At 37.1% G+C, this 17,116-nt stretch overlaps 1 long non-coding RNA gene across 1 annotated transcript; it reads left to right on the top strand.

Annotated features, from left to right (window-relative positions):
* The first annotated feature begins 1,290 nt into the window (after positions 1-1,290).
* On the top strand, positions 1,291-11,449 carry LOC130549086 (uncharacterized). The gene is made up of 5 exons (XR_008962135.1): positions 1,291-1,528; positions 2,084-2,284; positions 8,559-9,135; positions 10,538-10,699; positions 10,798-11,449. It is a non-coding gene; the product is annotated as an uncharacterized LOC130549086 (long non-coding RNA).
* Positions 11,450-17,116: the final 5,667 nt, after the last annotated feature.

The following is a 17,116-nucleotide window of genomic DNA, read 5'->3' as shown; positions in this document are numbered from 1 at the left end:
TATGATTTTATACGCCGGTGTTCTGTCGATTTATGCTACCCATCGTATTTTTGCTACCCCGGTGTTGTGATTGACTTGGGGGTTTAGTCCTGTTTTGTACGGAGGTAGAAAAATACGACAGGGTAGCACAATTCGACAGAACACCTGTCAATCTGGGCAGCGCGGCTTGAGGTCGAACGGACCTTGAAAAATCGAAGTACAATGTTTCTGGGGAGAGTTTTTCACAGACGTCCTTATTAGATTAGATTAGATTAGATTCAATTTATTGTCATTGCACATGTACAAGGCAACGAAATGTGACCTCTGCATTTAACCCATCCAGAGAGTAGTGAACACACGTACCCCCGGAGCAGTGGGCAGCTATCACTGCAGCGCCCAGGGAGCAAGTAGGGGTAAGGTGCCTTGCTCAAGGGCACCTCAGTTGTTACCCGCCGGCCCTGGGAATCGAACCGGCAACCTTCTGGTCATGAGTCCGACTCTGTAACCATTAGGCCACAACTGCCCCTGTTATTTTTTTTATATTTGTATATGTTGTTTCCTAGCTATAGGCCCTTTTCACATGACGTCACGCATCTTCTGAAGCAGTGTTTGCTTACTTCCGTCAGCGCTACTTCTCTGCGGGAGATGTAATGTTATCTCTTTTACTTGTTTATAGAGGGTATGCACGTGTCGTCACTTTCCCACGTGAACACGCCGGGACACGCTCCCTTGAGTGGTAAAACTAAGGCAAAATGGCTGCATTCAATAGGAGGAACAAAAAACCGGGACTAAAACACGCAATTATTTGCTGAAACTACAAGGAGCTGGACTCGACGGTGACTCGAACGGTCTATTGGTAGCAGCTAAACACATGCATTTTAATTAAAAAAAACTTCATTTAGGATATCAAGACTTAAGTGTAACTGTTAACTCGGTGACTCAACTTTTCGGCTTTCTATAATGTTTATCGTACTTTATCATTAAAAGCGATGTTATTTTTTACATTCTGATCTTTGTAAATATGTTTGACGCTGTCAGGGATTTGAAAGAATGCCAGTAACTTGTGCACGCTTTAGTTTTAATCTCATTGGAAGTGTGTGCTCTCACTGATGTGTTCTGACTGCTACCCTTTCGCGCTTGCGTTACTGGCCGCACGCCCACCTTGGCCCAGGGCGTGTGTCATTCTTGGGCCTTGACTTTGTCTGGAACCAAGTTTATGTTGCTTATCTGGCCTTGATTTAGGAAGGACAAATCAATGAGCCGCAAAAAAATCTATTTGGTTAGTATGCACACCAAATATAGTATGCATACTGTTTTGCTGAAAAACAGAAGCTATTTATGAAAACCTACAAACATGATGCATGACAATATCTCATGATAGCATAGTAGCATGCTGGTCTTCATATCTAATGGGAATGTCATTATGGTGTTTTCAGGTTTAAAATCAAACCACAGCAGTGTTGGAGAAGTTGGAGAAGAAAACGTTTCCTGGCACACAAGTCAAACTATCACATTCATCATCACACCACAGGAAGAACTTCTTTAACAGGTAAAGTCTTACTGCATCACTAGAGATGGGGAGGATGAGGATGTTGGGTTGACACTTCATTATCGCAAGATTAAATAAGGTGTAATTCTTTCTCAGTTCTTCTAATCAACAGTTATAGGATTGGCGATGCTGGCATGAGATCTGACCCTGAAGCCCAATGGCAGTTGTTTCATTGCACAGACTTTGCCAGCTGTGAACGCAGAACGCTTTTTTTTGTGTTTCTCCTTCACTCCAAACTCTTCTTATAACTTAACTTAAAGTTAGTTCCGTGATTGAAGTGATGGAAATGTCTTGAGATTTCTTAGCATTCTAACATTGGCAGTGTAATGTGTTCTGGTTCATTTTGACGGTTCTCGGTTTGAAATTTTACGTTTTAACTTTGTCCCTTATGTCATTTTGATTTTATAATAGACAAAGGTCAGGAAATTGCATGCTGGATTTAAAGCATGAGGACCTGAATGATCACATCTTTAATTATTTATATGAGTAAAAATCTGGACATCACTTTTGGCCACTACTGTACAGTATATAAAATAAATGATTTGTCTGTTCCAGTTTAGGAGTGTAAAGGAGATCTTACCGGGGACCCCAAGACAAGCCTAGAGTGTGAGGACACTAGTGGACGATTTACAAGGTCCTGCAGTGTGGACCTGTCAACTGAATGAGCACTCAAGTCATGTGCTTTCATCATGTGAGGATGGACGGATGGGGAGGATAGTCAAGAGGGTCTGCCCACAGCCTTTCCCGAGGTATGAGGTAAGGGACTCAAGCGCATTTGTACACCTTGAGAATTTTGGGGTTGATCTCCTCACGAGGAATCATGGGAGACGTTGACCTTCGCTGGCAGGAAAAAGGGAATAATCCTGCGATTATGGTAATGTGGCCGACTTTGATGCGAAACGCCCCAGAGTGGTCACTAATGTTCATGGCTCATGAAAGGCCAACGCTCCCTAGGAGAAATAGTGTGTGAGTGAGAGAGAGACATAAGATTAGAGTAAGAACCCAAGTGGGTCTCTCTTAATGAGAGTCGTGGGCTGCTCCTCCGGCACAATACATTATCATATTTCCACATAATTAGTTTGTTTATCCACTTGAAATGAAAAAGCAGGTCGACGGTGCATTCAGCGCCGGAGGGTTCAGAAGAGGAGCAGCCACCCTGCATCTACCTCTTCCAAATACGATGAACTCTCACCCCACCAGATAACAACAAGACCCCTTACTCGTTTCCTGGCCGTGACATGTTAATATGTAGATAAATGTAATTACTGTACAGGGAAATTATGTTTTCTCGGTTATGGATCTAATGAATAGTGTATGCAGGCCGATAAAGTACGGGTGAGGGGCGTTTTGAGAAGGTGAGAGGATGTTGAAACGAGACAGGACCAGATGACTGCTGGCACTTTGGTTTAATATCAAGGCCCATGAGGTGCCTCAGGGGTCGAGACTGGGGCCGAGTTCAAAGTTTTCATTTGTAACCAGGAATCACCTGTTGGATTGATTTAGTCTCAGTATATGTATTTTAAAGGGATGGTTCGCCCAAACTAAAAAATCTTTCATCATTTATTAATCCGTAGAACACAAAAGAAGATATTTTGAGAAATGGTTTTGTGTCCATACAATGGAAGTCAATGTGGTCAATGTTGTTTGGTTACCAGCGTTCTTCAAAATATCTTCTTTTGTGTTCTGCAGAAGAAAGAAACTCATACAGGTTTGGAATGACATAAGAATGAGTAAATGATGAAAGAACTTCATTTTTGGGTTAACTATCCAAATGGGTTATTTCGAAGGCTTCATCTTTGTGCTCGTCTGCATGTTAAAATGTTGTGTTTTGATGTGACAGCCATGCACAGATTTACCAGCGGCTACGGTAGCCGGGTGTCTCCTCCAGTGCTCGCTGAAGCAGCAGCACGGTAACTTTAGATTAGACAGAACGATTGGAGGAGACTTGGCCAGCGTCCTAGCGCCATGCCTCATGACTTACCGCCTGAAGAGGACGGAAGCGTCTGCATTTGTTTTTTCTTCAACTTGAGAAAGATTATTAGAAGAAACATGAAACTTTGTCTCCATGTTTTTTGAATTATTATATACAGGCCCAGATTGTAATAATTTGGATAGAATTGATGTCAAAGTATTTCTGTAGTTCTTCTTGATTTAATGTTATAATAATATAATATCATATAATATTCACATTACATTACATTATAAATGATATAATTTAGTGTTTTCAATAATAAAAATCATAATAATAATTAATTTTGGATAAATAATAATGTTATTACAATTGTATAAAAACTTCAAATAAATAAACTTATTTCTTATATATACATATATATATATATATGTAATATATACATTTGTAAACAATGTGATGCAAATATTGCTGTTGTAGCTGTTTTGTAAAATGAAAATTTATTGTTAGTTAAAGAAGTAACTGTTTATTTCTTACATTGAAGTCTATACTTGTTTTGAATATTCATTAGAAAATAATGAATTAATTTGTGTAATAAGGATGAAAGGATTATTTTTTTATATTTTTAGATCATTCGCAGATAACTGTTGTAATAAATTGACCTAACTTGACCTATCTGATACACTTCTTGTTCAAGGACGGGGAAATCTACCCAATTAGCCACAAATAACATCACTATTATTCACAACACTCACGTTCCATGCAAATATGGCCTTACATGTATATTGTGCACCTCCCCGTATTGCATTTTCGTAGCTCACCAGAGCTGGAGAATCTTGGCGGGTCAGCTCACACAGACATGGGCAGCGTGGCTCGGGTCCAGAGCTCTGGCCGCATCCCAGTTCAGACTCTGGTCAGTTCGAGGCCCGTCGCCTTTCACAGCCAGCTGACATCAGGGCGGTGTGGGACGAGGGAGGAGAGCTGGCTGCCATCAGCTTCCCACCCTGACTGCTTGTGCATGCCAGACAGGTGTGTAGTCTTGAGCTGGAGACGATGGAGGGTGGTGGGAACTTTAGCACAGCACGCATACAGTTGCAAGAAGGGATTTAGGTGGGGAGGAGGAGTGGGTAGACCTGCCAAGACCACGAGCACAAATTTGTGGGCCTGCCAAGCCTGGTTCACCTAGTCACTATCATGCCAGACGCCTGGTGTCCCACAAAAATCAAGAGGCTTGTTTATTTGTGTGAATATCAGAATGTAAACAAGTTCAGGGTTGTGCTGTCCATGTGAAAGAGGTGTTTTATATTCGATTCTTTACTACCATAAATAAGTCACTATTACGTACTGTAAGAGTAAAAGTGCAAGCTCATCTAAAGCCAAGTGCAGCAGTAGTTATAATTTCACTCACAATTCACAAAATAACAACATAATTAACAACAACAACAAAAAAACACACAATATAAAGACACTAAAATTTTATTAGGTTCAGTCAGAAATCAATGACTCAAATACATATTCAATAATCATATTTGTGTAATGCTACAGTATGATACAACAGCATATCCATAATAGAATAAATCAATAATAAAATAAATACAATTAATAAATATAAATAATAAAATACATATCCATTATAAGATCAATAATAGAATAAATTCATATATGTCAATAATAGACTAAAATAGAATGAAAACAATAAAAAATATACATCATAAAATAACTGTATCCATAATCAAATCTATAATAGAATAAAAGCATGTATTTTAATTATAAAAATAAATTACTTAATACATTAATAATTAATAAATATCTATAATAAAATAAATGTATATCCATTACAGAATAAAGCAATGAAACTAAATTGTGCTGTTATATAACAAACTGTATTTACTGTAGGTATACCAAAACATTGTATTCATATTAAAGGATAAAGATTCATATAATTAGCAATTGTACTATGTATATAAACAGAGTAAATGTATACAAATAAACATTTAATTTCCGTGTGTACTGTTTATTTATATACTGTATGTATACGAACCACATAAAGAAAAAACATTTACATTTAAAATTTTCCTCATAGCTGTTGACTCCCTCATGACATTATATCATCACAGATAGATGGATGGATGGATGGATGGATGGATGGATGGATGGATGGATGGATGGATGGATGGATGGATTGATGGATAGATAGATAGATAGATAGATAGATAGATAGATAGATAGATAGATAGATAGATAGATAGATAGATAGATAGATAGATAGATAGATAGATAGATAGATAGATAGATAGATATGATTTTGCTTTGAACACCGGCAGCAATTAAATAAGGAAACAAAAAACAGTTCGCCGAGAAGGCCATGTATGCAAATGAGGGAAGAAATGTCAAATTTGCATACATTTTCTCAGTGACCCCCGATGCCATCTACCTCCCAGCAAAAGTTGCCATCTCCTCTGACAGGCCGGGCCATTGTCCAGACGCCCCATTCTGAATAGCGCTTGTCAGAGAGAGTGAATCTGATGTGAGCTGACAGCAGACACAGCCTGAATGACTGACTGGCCACTGACACACACACTAAACATGGGCTCTGGGCCTATAGCTGAACCTAGCAGAAATACAGAAAAGCACTCGATTATGCAAATGCTTTTGTTCATTTAATAAATTACATGTCGACTGTACATCAAAAAATATATCAGTAACCTGGAGGTCTTGTATGTTAAGAAGCGTTCATGTTTGATTGAAGATAGAACCATTTGTGTCATGATGCTTGTAGATCTTCACTTAACGTTCTCTTTGTGTTTGAATAGATGATGTTTCACACAGTTGGTTTATGTAGTTATGGGTTTTTGAGCTCGATATCGAATTTTCAGTACACGATTATTGCGGTCAAAATAATTGAAGATAATGATATTATCACAATATATATTAAAATGTTTTATAATTCTATTCAAATTCATTTTTAATTTAGTTTATTTTGTGTTTTCTCTTTTTTTGGCCAACGAATTATACTCAATATGATTGTAGAGAAGCTAATTCAGGCGCTGAATTATTTACAATATTATTAATATTATGTATAAAATTAACACTGTATCGATACTGATGGTTTTTAATATGTTTATTCTTAATCCTGGTATAATGCGACACCCCTATGCTTTTAATGCAGTCCTTTTATATAAATGTAAGTATATTTAGGATCTCAGTGAGAATTTAAGTCACCCATTGTTGCTGAATCGAACCAACGTTGACATTTTTTTTGTATTTTGACGTCTACTTTGAATAAAACATAACACAATTAAATTGGTTCATTATTTTGTAGATACTTTTCACGGCTATTAAAAAAAATGCATTACTGTGGATTTTATGCTGTGTTCTACATTTGTTATGTTTTCTTTGAAGAATTAAAGAGAGGATCATTTAAACACATGGTCCATGTGCTCTGCATTTGGATTCCCTCTGCTGGCCTTTATTGGAAATGCAGCAGGGTGTAGCCATGCAATTGTTTTATATTTATTCAAACTGTCTATTATTGCCCAAGAAATCTTCATGATTCACAACAAGGCTCTTTGAAATGCATGACGTTTTGTGTTTATTGTATTTGTAATTTAAATCTGCTTGAAATAGGCTAGTACATAAGAAATGCAAATTGGAAGATTATTTGATCTGTGCAAATGATGTATTCATTTAGGTCGCAGGTCCGCACTTGGCAAGTAATTTTGGTCAAATTTTGCCTAGAGGTGATGAATTGTATTAGCCAATGAAAATGTCAAATTTCTGGTTGGTTTATTGCTAAAAATGACAACAATAAAAAACTTTCATGTATGATGTGTTTTTTTCTTATAACAGAGAAAACAATATTTTTAATTTAACACGGGCAAGCATTTAGTATTATACAGTATATTCAAACTATTGTCATTTACATAAAAACCGATTATTCACAAAGTTAAAGGGATAGTTCACCCAAAAAATAAAATTCTGTCATCATTCATTCACCCTCAAATTGTTCCAAATCTGTAAAAAAATCTTTGTTCTGTTGAACACAACCGAAGATATTTGGAAGAATGTTTGTAATTTTAAGTCCTTGCCACCATTGACTATAGTAGTAATGGTAGTCAAAGGTGACCCAGAACTGTTTGCTTTCCCAAATTCTTCAAAATATCTAATTTTGTGTTCACCGGAACAATAAAATATATCTTGTTCTACTATAGTCAATGATGTCCCAGAACTTAAAATTGCTAACATTTTTCCAAATATCTTTCTTTGTGTTCAACAGAACAAAGAAATTTATACAGATTTGGAACAACTTCAGGATGAGTAAATGGTGACGGAATTTTCATTTTTTAACAATTTATCGTCCGATAAATGTTTTAAAGTAATTTTTCTTTAATGAATTTGTGGAAAGATAAATACTAAGTCTTCGATTGAACCCAAATGGAAGAATTAACCTCTGCATCGGTGGAGTATTGAGATGGGTGGCAGATTGAATAAAGGACATGTCGCGGACTCCTGCCAAGTGCTTCGGTCTCTGCGCTCTTTGGTGCATGAATCTGCGGCATGTGTGGAGCGGATATAATTTCATTTGACTGCCTCACAGTTCACCTGAGGCGTCCTCTGCCTGACATACTGAGCGTTTAGAGAGCTAACACATCTATTATATATACTGTACATGAAATCTTGGGGACGAACGGCAGATGTTGTCGAAAATGTGACTTTTGTTGTCTTCTAAGCGCTGGGAATTGTGTAAATAGGACAGTGTTGTAGTCTTGGTTGTGCGAATTCAATTGTGAATTGATGTACAAACTGACAATTGCAGCAATGGGGAAGCTGTTTAAAACTGTGATCTTCAGTGGAACACAAAAGAAGATATTCTGAGAAATGTCTCAGTGGTTTTGTGGCCATACAATGGAAGTCAATGGGGTCCAATGTTGTTTGGTAACCAACATTCTTCAAAATATCTTCTTTTGTGTTCGGCAGAAGAAAGAAAGTCATACAGATTTGAAATGACATGAAGGTGAATAAACTTTCTTTTTTTTCCTTTTAAGAGTTACAAACATTGCATTTGTTTCTAAATCTGCTGTCAACTTTGTCTCAGCTGTGTCTGTTTTTATTTCTCCCTAGCATTTTTAGGACAAACATCCAAGACAATATTGATAGCAGAGACACAGCAGTAGAACCGGACGTGACAATGGTCCATCCAGAGATGTTGGCTGGAGCTGAAGACCTGGCTGTGAGCTGTAGAGACACAGAACAGATTTCACTCCTCAAACACAGCGTTTCTCAGCCAGCTCCACACTGTGAGTTTTCTGCCAGCCGCTCTTCACAAGCAGCCTGGCCGCAGTCGCCGTGAGAAACCATCCTATTTGTTGTGTCTGCACCCAAAAAATAATAAACAAAAAGACCTGGGAGGGTAGAACAAGAAAGTGGGATATCTAAAGGGGGGGGGGTTGGGTTGCCCACATGGGACGTGAGCCATCAAAGCTGGACAGGTTCCTCATCATATGGCAGCACACGGTTCTCACTGAACACGACAGCCACAACAACTCGAAAGCCAAACCCGCCACACCAGGCTCTCTACGAAATTTTGGATCGGGCGGATGGCTTGTCTTCAGTCGATGACTAGAGATAACATGCGGGGCTCGTGTGTGGATCCCGATGGTTTCAGCGTTTGATGACAATGACTACAGCGAAGCCAAAGGTGTCGTACGACAAAAATAACAATAGAAAGCATTTTAGTCGTAACGTATGCTTGCCACTAAACTTTTCCCTTGCAAAACTGCGATGGGGGAGTTCAGCCAAAAATATGCTACTGTTTTTTTGGGGGCATAAAAAGTACATTTGTAACCTTGAGTGTTGTTATACAAATGCTTGCAAGCATCAATAATGATATTTGGGTAGTTGACAATTAAACCGTACCATGGTGTGACAGCAAAAATGTAGAAAACAAACTGTTAGTAATATTTTATATTATTAATATTTATATTTGATTGTCCTTCTAAAACCTCGTATGTCCATGTTTTGTCATTTTTATTTTTTGCAATAAATCATTATTATTAGTCACTTATGTTTGTCATGGGTTTTGCAAATATCTAACCAATAAAAAGTATTAAAAAGTGCTTGTCAACTTTGACAACACAGTATTTATTCATTTAAAAAGTAAAAAGTTTTGTTACATTTCCTGAAAAACAGCTAATTTAGACATTCAAGATTTCTGAAGGACAGCGATGATTTATAATATATAGCATGAGAGAGATTTATCCTTTCGGTTTGTTTGTCTTTTCTAATTTTTTGCCTGCTGTCACACCATAGGACACGTAGGACAGGTTTATTTGTCAACTCATTTGCTGTTTTTTACAGTATGTGTGTGGTCTGAATTTTTATATATTTGAAATAATAAAGGCATATTAGTGCGACTGACCCTCCAGTGATTCTAAATTGGTTCTTGCAATAAGCTCAGTGTTATTAGGACACACCATCTTTAATTACTCTTGAACTTATTAATAATTTAAAGGTTCGGCTAAAGAAATTAGCAATGTTCATATATACTTCATATGGTGACGGAGATTCCAAACCACACACACCTTCAGAAATATCATAAAACCCCAAAAAAGTGATTATTACATTTAATACACAATCCTAATTTGTGGTTAAACACCAATTAAAAATGAAAAAAGTGCAACATAGAATTATCACAATTCTAATAATCACAAGTAGTTTACAATTTCATCAAATATAAACACCCTGAGGATTTTAGGAAGTTCTCAGTTGTGTTTTTTAAAGTATCTATCAGTCTCAGATGCTTCTTTGAGGAAAAAATAGAAACAAATGCGAAAATTGTTTTAATTCCATTAAGAGAGGGATACAATGAATGTAGATTGTAGTGGAAATAATCTGTATTTGAATACATTTGATGAGAAATATTTGAGTTCATATTGAGATCTTCAATAATATTGACTTTCAAGTGCCGTCTTGACAAGTCTGAGCTCAGTTTGTGACATTGCGATCTCTTCTAAAACTCTAAAGGAGACATGTTTTTCTCATGAGAAACATCTGAGATGCAGGAGACTTGAGCAAATCCAGTTGTTTATGCTTTTAACCAGTGCTAAGAACCTATTCACAAACAGAGTTTGGATGAAGAAGCGCGACAGCGGCCAGCTGGAAACAACCTTCAAGTGCAACTGCAGAAGTGTGATAGCACTCAAGCCAACACACACTGACCACGTCCAAAAAAACAACCTTCCCCTGACACCAAAACTTCAAAGGTAACACCACATTCTCATCCCTTAAAAAAGGCTGATAATATTGATTCTAATGGCTGGTTGGATTGAACCGGAATCTCACATTCTATCTGCCCACCCAGACGCTCCACCATTCGGCACCAGATTGCCAGGCCCCCGCTCTCGCCACACATCAGTACCCAGCCTGCTGCCTGATCCCTGAAGGATGGACCAACACCTGCTGTTGGCAGGCGCTTCCTCCCCCTTCCTCGTTTCCCCGTGCGCTGTCTTCGTGAGCTCCAGAGCTTCGGGGGGATTCACCGTGGGGGAAGAAAAGGGGTAGGGGGGTATCGCAGAGATCCTACCCTCGCCGCTGAACTGGCTCAATGTTCTTCCCCTTCACTGCCTGAAGCCCCTCGTGTTGTGTCCATATGGTTCCTGCATCTTTCTTTTTGTTTCAATGGGTCTTTTAGGTCTTGCTGGGATTGCTAGATGGTTGACCCCATGTGCATAAAGGATGAAGGAGTGAAACTAACCAGAAAACATTAAAGACAGAATAAATACAGCATGTGGTGAATAGGCAGTCATGCGCGGGAGTCAACGAGCCCTCGTCTTCATTGACTAATGGGTCATAAATGGTGCGATAATCCCACTACACAGTAATTCATGGTTACGTACTCAAAGTGAACTGTGGTTAGTTAAATAGAGCTAGAGAGACATTAAACCAAATTAAACAAAATCAGATTTATTGATTAAATGTGTGTTGACTTTAATGACCTTGAGGGGTTTTTTTTCTTCCAGACCCAGACTTTAATTTAATTAAAATTGAATATATTATATGTATTATATTTATATTATTATGTATTTATATATTTTTTTATTTATTATAAACTAAATTTTCTAAATGTTTATATTTTTTAATGAAAATTATATTAATCATTTATTAATAGATTTTGTTTTTATTCATTTATTTATAAACTACATTTTTATGTATTGTGTGAAAATTATATTAATCAAATAATCATATTATTTATTTATAAACAACATTTATTTATTTATAAATAAAAATTTTATTTATTGTGTGAAAATTATATGAATCATTGATTAATTTCATTTTTATTTACTTATTATAAACTACATTTATACTGTAAACTAAATTTGTAAATTGTGTAAAAATTATATTGATCATTTTTTTATATTTTATTTACGGTATTTACTTATTCATAAAAAAAATTTTATTCACCCTTAAATTCTAAAATCAAACAAACTTTTACATCCAAAACCCACAGCAGACTATATGAATTCAATTCAATTCAATTCAATTCAATTTTATTTATATAGCGCTTTTCACAATGTGCATTTCACAATGTATATGACTGTCATTAATAAAAGTCAATTTTGGCAAGCTGCCACAACCGCAATGATTCTCATTTATACTTGATCAATAATGCATCCTAAATTATTTACATTAATATTGCTTCAACATATTAAATCTAATCTGTGAGACAGAACGTCAACATAGAGTTTGAATAATGGTCAACCTGCAAGCTGATTATTTTACAATGTGTTATAGTGATGGTTTTATTTTGAGGTAAGAGACAAGTGGCTGCCAAACCTTATCAAATGCTCAAAGTCTGTCATTCAAACAGATTCAGACTTTTACGGCGCGGGACAGATGTATGTTTTTGAGGCATAATCTTTACGGTGTGAACCTCATAATGAGATTTCTGAGGCGTAACACATTTTCATGTCCAGATTAGATGCCAAAAAGAGAAAAAAAATGTTTTTGGCTTTGAGGCTTTATCTCAGAAAGGCCATTGAAATGTTGCCAGGAGTATCTACTGGCCTATGCTAATTTCAGTCCTGAAATTTTGATGCCCAGTATGGTGGAGTCCCTTGGCTATATCACATGCTCACATCTAGGTTAAAGGACAAGGGGAGGTTGAAATGACAAAGTGGACACAAATGCCACGTTTGCTATGATCTTTAAACCCCACATAGAGGAAACCAGGAGATCAGAGCAAAACAAACATTTATGTTTTCGTGTATAAAATTTAGCGGCATCTAGCGGTGAGGTTGTGAATTGCAACCAATGGTTCCACCCTCCCTTTTGAAGAACTACGGTGGCTGACACAGGAATAAGATGTCCTCACATTTTCGCTTCTTTGCCGAAGGAGATAACGTATTTATGAAATGTGCTCTGTAGCACTTTGTCTGTTTAGGGCTGCTGTAGAAACAACATTGTGAATTCCATGTAAGGGGACCTGCTGTGTAGCGGTGTATGTAGATAGAAATAACTCATTCTAAGATAATAAAAACATAACGTTTCATTATGTAAGGTCTTTATACACCTCTAAAGACATAGTTATGTATATTATATTGCATTTCTCTCAATAGATCCTGATCCTCCAAAAAATTACGAGTATAGTATATTATCAGGTAAAACTGTAATGCATTCATATAGAGTTAATAGAGTCAACTCATTTCTACTGACAGCTCTCGTTAATCAGCTCATTTAACCACAAATTACACAGCATCTGTCTGATCACACCCAGAAGAAATCAAAACCAGAATATCTGATATCAGCCATTGTTGCTTTGCCTGTATGCAAATTAGCTTATTGGCGAATCATGGAATTCGTCATGTTGTTTCTACAGTAGCCCTAAACGGACAAACTACTCTACAGAGCGCGTTTCGTAAATACGTTATCTCCTTCAGCAAAGAAGCAAAATGTGACGTCATCTTAGTTCTGTCTCAGCCACGGTAGTGCTTTGAAAGGAAGGGAGGTGGGGTGGAGTGAGAGCCGTTGGTTGCAATTCACAAACTCACCGCCAGATGCTGCTAAAATCTCCACATTGCTCCTTTAATTTAATCGTTGAGCCAACTCAAAACTCTTACTGCATCAGGTTGCGTTATTTGTTTACGTTTTCTCAACTATTTATTATTTACAGTGCAGTTTTGACTTTATGGTGACAAACCAGATTAAAATTTCGGAAAAAAAACGCACAAAACAATTCTATGGCAACAATACAACTGTTTAGTTTCGTTTGGTTGCTTTGCTGAGCGATGCGAGCAGAGGGAGAGGTTTGGGACTCATAATTGAACATTTAGGAGGACAAGCTTGTGGTAATTAGACTAATTAAGAGCAGTAACTAATGAAGCCATCCCTCCTGCGACACAGTCACCGTCCCCTCGTACCATTACTCACCATTAATCTTCCATAATCACCTACGTCTCCATGCAGCAAAGAATTATGGGACAGCCAGACTGTGAAAGGAACATTGTATGTACTGCCAGTCCCTTGCAACTGAACTAAAAAGATAAAAGAACCGTTTTTAAGGGTACAGTATCTTTCACAGACTAATTCATCTCAGATTGGTATTGTAGGGGCCGGTGCCAAATAAACTGGTACACACTGTCTCTTTCTAAAGTGGTTTGAACTGTTTCACTGTAGGGCGTTCTGGGCATGGACCACCACTCTGAAACAACCCTCAGTGGCTGCCTTCCAGCTTCCAGGACATTTTTCATAGTGTGGAGCATGTAAATCGCAGCCAAGAGTGTTTTACATAATAATGGACAATGACGGCCTCACAATTGCATTTTCATCCTGATTCTGTTAGGAATGTTCATTTTGTATATCTAGATGGATGCAAGAAAATACTGTTACATAACAAAAATACTATACATGTAATGGAAAGAATGTGGTGTATTCTTTGTAACGGGGTTCTCAATCTGCCACGGGCCCCCAGGTATGATCATGCTCATGTGAGGACCCCCATCTTTTTTTTAAACACCAAATTTATACACTGAAAATATAGTTTTCAATATATTTTTTCATTTTGTTTATTGTTTATTACAAAAATAAATAATAATACATTATTTTTTCCATTTATATTTGTTTATTTATTTACATATTTTTTCTTTTCAGTATTGTAATATATTGATGAATATATAAATTATTTGTGTTATTTATTTAATTACTTTTATTAGATTGTTAAATAATAATAATTAATAAAAAAAAATATTATTTAACTTTTTCATTTTCATTTTTTCACTTGATTTGCACTTTTGATCTAATAAACAAATAAAAAATATTACTAAATATTTTCGTGAAATTAGTAAACTTATTCATTTAATTGTTTGAACCATATTATTTATTTTTTCTTTAGGCATTATTTTTTACCTTTTTTAACAGTTATTCTCTAGAATTTTCAAGAGACGCTACATCTGTAGAGATAAGATGAAAATGCTAGTGTGAGGACATTAGGAAATGCAAATTCAAACCTGCATTCTCAACACGTGCCTCAAAGCTCATCTTGTCCAAGCACATGTGCCAACCACTACGCCAAAGCTCTGTCGATCAGTTAAATATTTACGATGGTCTTCCTAATTGCATTTTCTTTTAAGGCCTTGGGTTTCTCAGGTTAATGTATTGTAGCTCAACACTGATCTTGGACAATGATGCTACCCATTAACATTTAAACCCGTTGGAGGCCAGGATATAAGAATCATTTTACAGGCCAATAGTGACACGCTTTAAGAGCAGGCCCCGGTGTCCAAGCTCAGGTCTGTTCCAGCAGACGCCACCTGAGTCTGTCACCAGACCTGAAGTCCTGCAGTGAGGTAATAAGGTGCTATGGCAGCTCTCCAGGTAACCACCAGACAGCCAAACCAAAGCAACCAAACTACATGGTGCTCTTAAAGAGAAAGAGAAAAATGATATCATTATTCACCCTCATGTCATTCCAAACCTGTATGACTTTCTTTCTTCTGCAGAACACAGAAGAAGATATTTTGGCAACCAAACAACATTGACCCCCATTGACTTCCATTGTAGGGACACAAAACCGCCTTCTTTTGTGTTCCACAGAATAAATGTTTTGTACAACATGAGGGTGATGGCAGAATGTTTTGTTTTTGAGTGAACTGTCCCTTTAAATGTTTTGTTTTAGGCTTTAATGTTTTGGAAACGTTTAGGAAACTATGCCTCGGTTTCACAGACAAGGCTTAAGGCTAGTCCCAGAATAAAATGAATTTTGAGCGGTCTTAACTGAAAATAACTTGCCCTGACATATCTTAAAATATATCAGTGCCATTGTTTTGTCTCAAGATGCACATAAGTAATGTTTTTCTAAGGTATTTTAATAAAAGCGACTTAAATAGGCTAAATTCTTAAAAGGCATAGTCCTGGCTTAGGCTAAGTCTTGTCTGTGAAATTGGGCCTATATGTTATATTTTGTTTTTTTTCCCCACCCTCTTACTAACATTTGAGAGATTTCTAAATATTGTTCAAAATTCTGAATTTGCAAGATTTTTCAGTTTTTATTAATAATTTGTTTTGTTTATTTTTAGTCGTCAGTTATAATTAAATAATGCAACAGGTTTGCAAATTTTCCTCCCTCAAAAGTGTAGAAAGGCTTCAAATTATATTAGTTATTAGTCAACTGTGTATAACTTCTGCCTCTCTATCGCCATCTCTGTTTGAAACAAAAATTGCAGGTACTGTATGTACTTTTTTCTTTTTATTATATGATATTTTACAGTAAAATATCAGGACGGGATGGCATTCATTATAAACTCAGGAAGAGAACTTGCAAACGAGATTTAGTGCTACACAAATCAACACAGACCACAAGAGGTGTTGTTGTCAAAGCAGAATGTGATTTAAATGTGATTTTGGACATCCATTGGGGTTTGATGTGAAAGGTGGTATTTCAAGACAGTGGCTATATCCAGGGGCGGAGCCAGGGGGTGGCCAAGGCCACCATAAATTGATCTTTGGCCACCCCCCCGGCCCCCACCACCGCTTTGCCGGCAGCTTTTTTGCGGAACCATTTTTGTACACAGTTGTTCCCATATGGACGCATTTCAACAGCGCACCTCAAACAAGTACTTCTCCACCCAAACTGAAGGTGGCTGTAATACACTCAACTTGAATTTCAACCACCAACCAGTGTTGCCAACTTGGCGACTTTGTCGCTAGATTTAGCGACTTTTCAGACCCCGTTAGCGACTTATTTTTCAAAAAGCGACTAACGACAAATCTAGCAACTTTCTGAATAAGCCTGGGCGGTTTAGCGAAACATTCTGCTTCACGTCTATTGCCCGCGAGAGCGAGCTTTTGCCTTCCCAGCGCAGCACCGCCTCTCTGTGTCTACTCTGTTCAGTGCGCGGCAGGAGAAGCAGCACATTCAGTTCAGACCGCACTGACGCGTGAATGAGAGAGGCATGTACAAACAGTGTTTCCAAGAACTAATCACTTATTGACCTTGTTTGAGCATTTATGATTTAATACGCGATGACTGTATGGACGCATAAACAAGAACACAGACGGATTTTAGCTGTTCAACGGAAGTGACTGCTGGTGTGTAGTTTTAATTGGTTGAGTTCACTCACTATTACATGTGTTTTTGTTGTCTGCCAACAGAAACAGAAAAATAAGTCATTAAGAACCTATTTATT

This window comes from Triplophysa rosa, linkage group LG25, assembly GCF_024868665.1.
Source record: "Triplophysa rosa linkage group LG25, Trosa_1v2, whole genome shotgun sequence".
Taxonomy (NCBI): domain Eukaryota; kingdom Metazoa; phylum Chordata; class Actinopteri; order Cypriniformes; family Nemacheilidae; genus Triplophysa; species Triplophysa rosa.
Note: the sequence above shows the minus strand (reverse complement) of the source record. Positions and strands in the feature narration are given on the sequence as shown.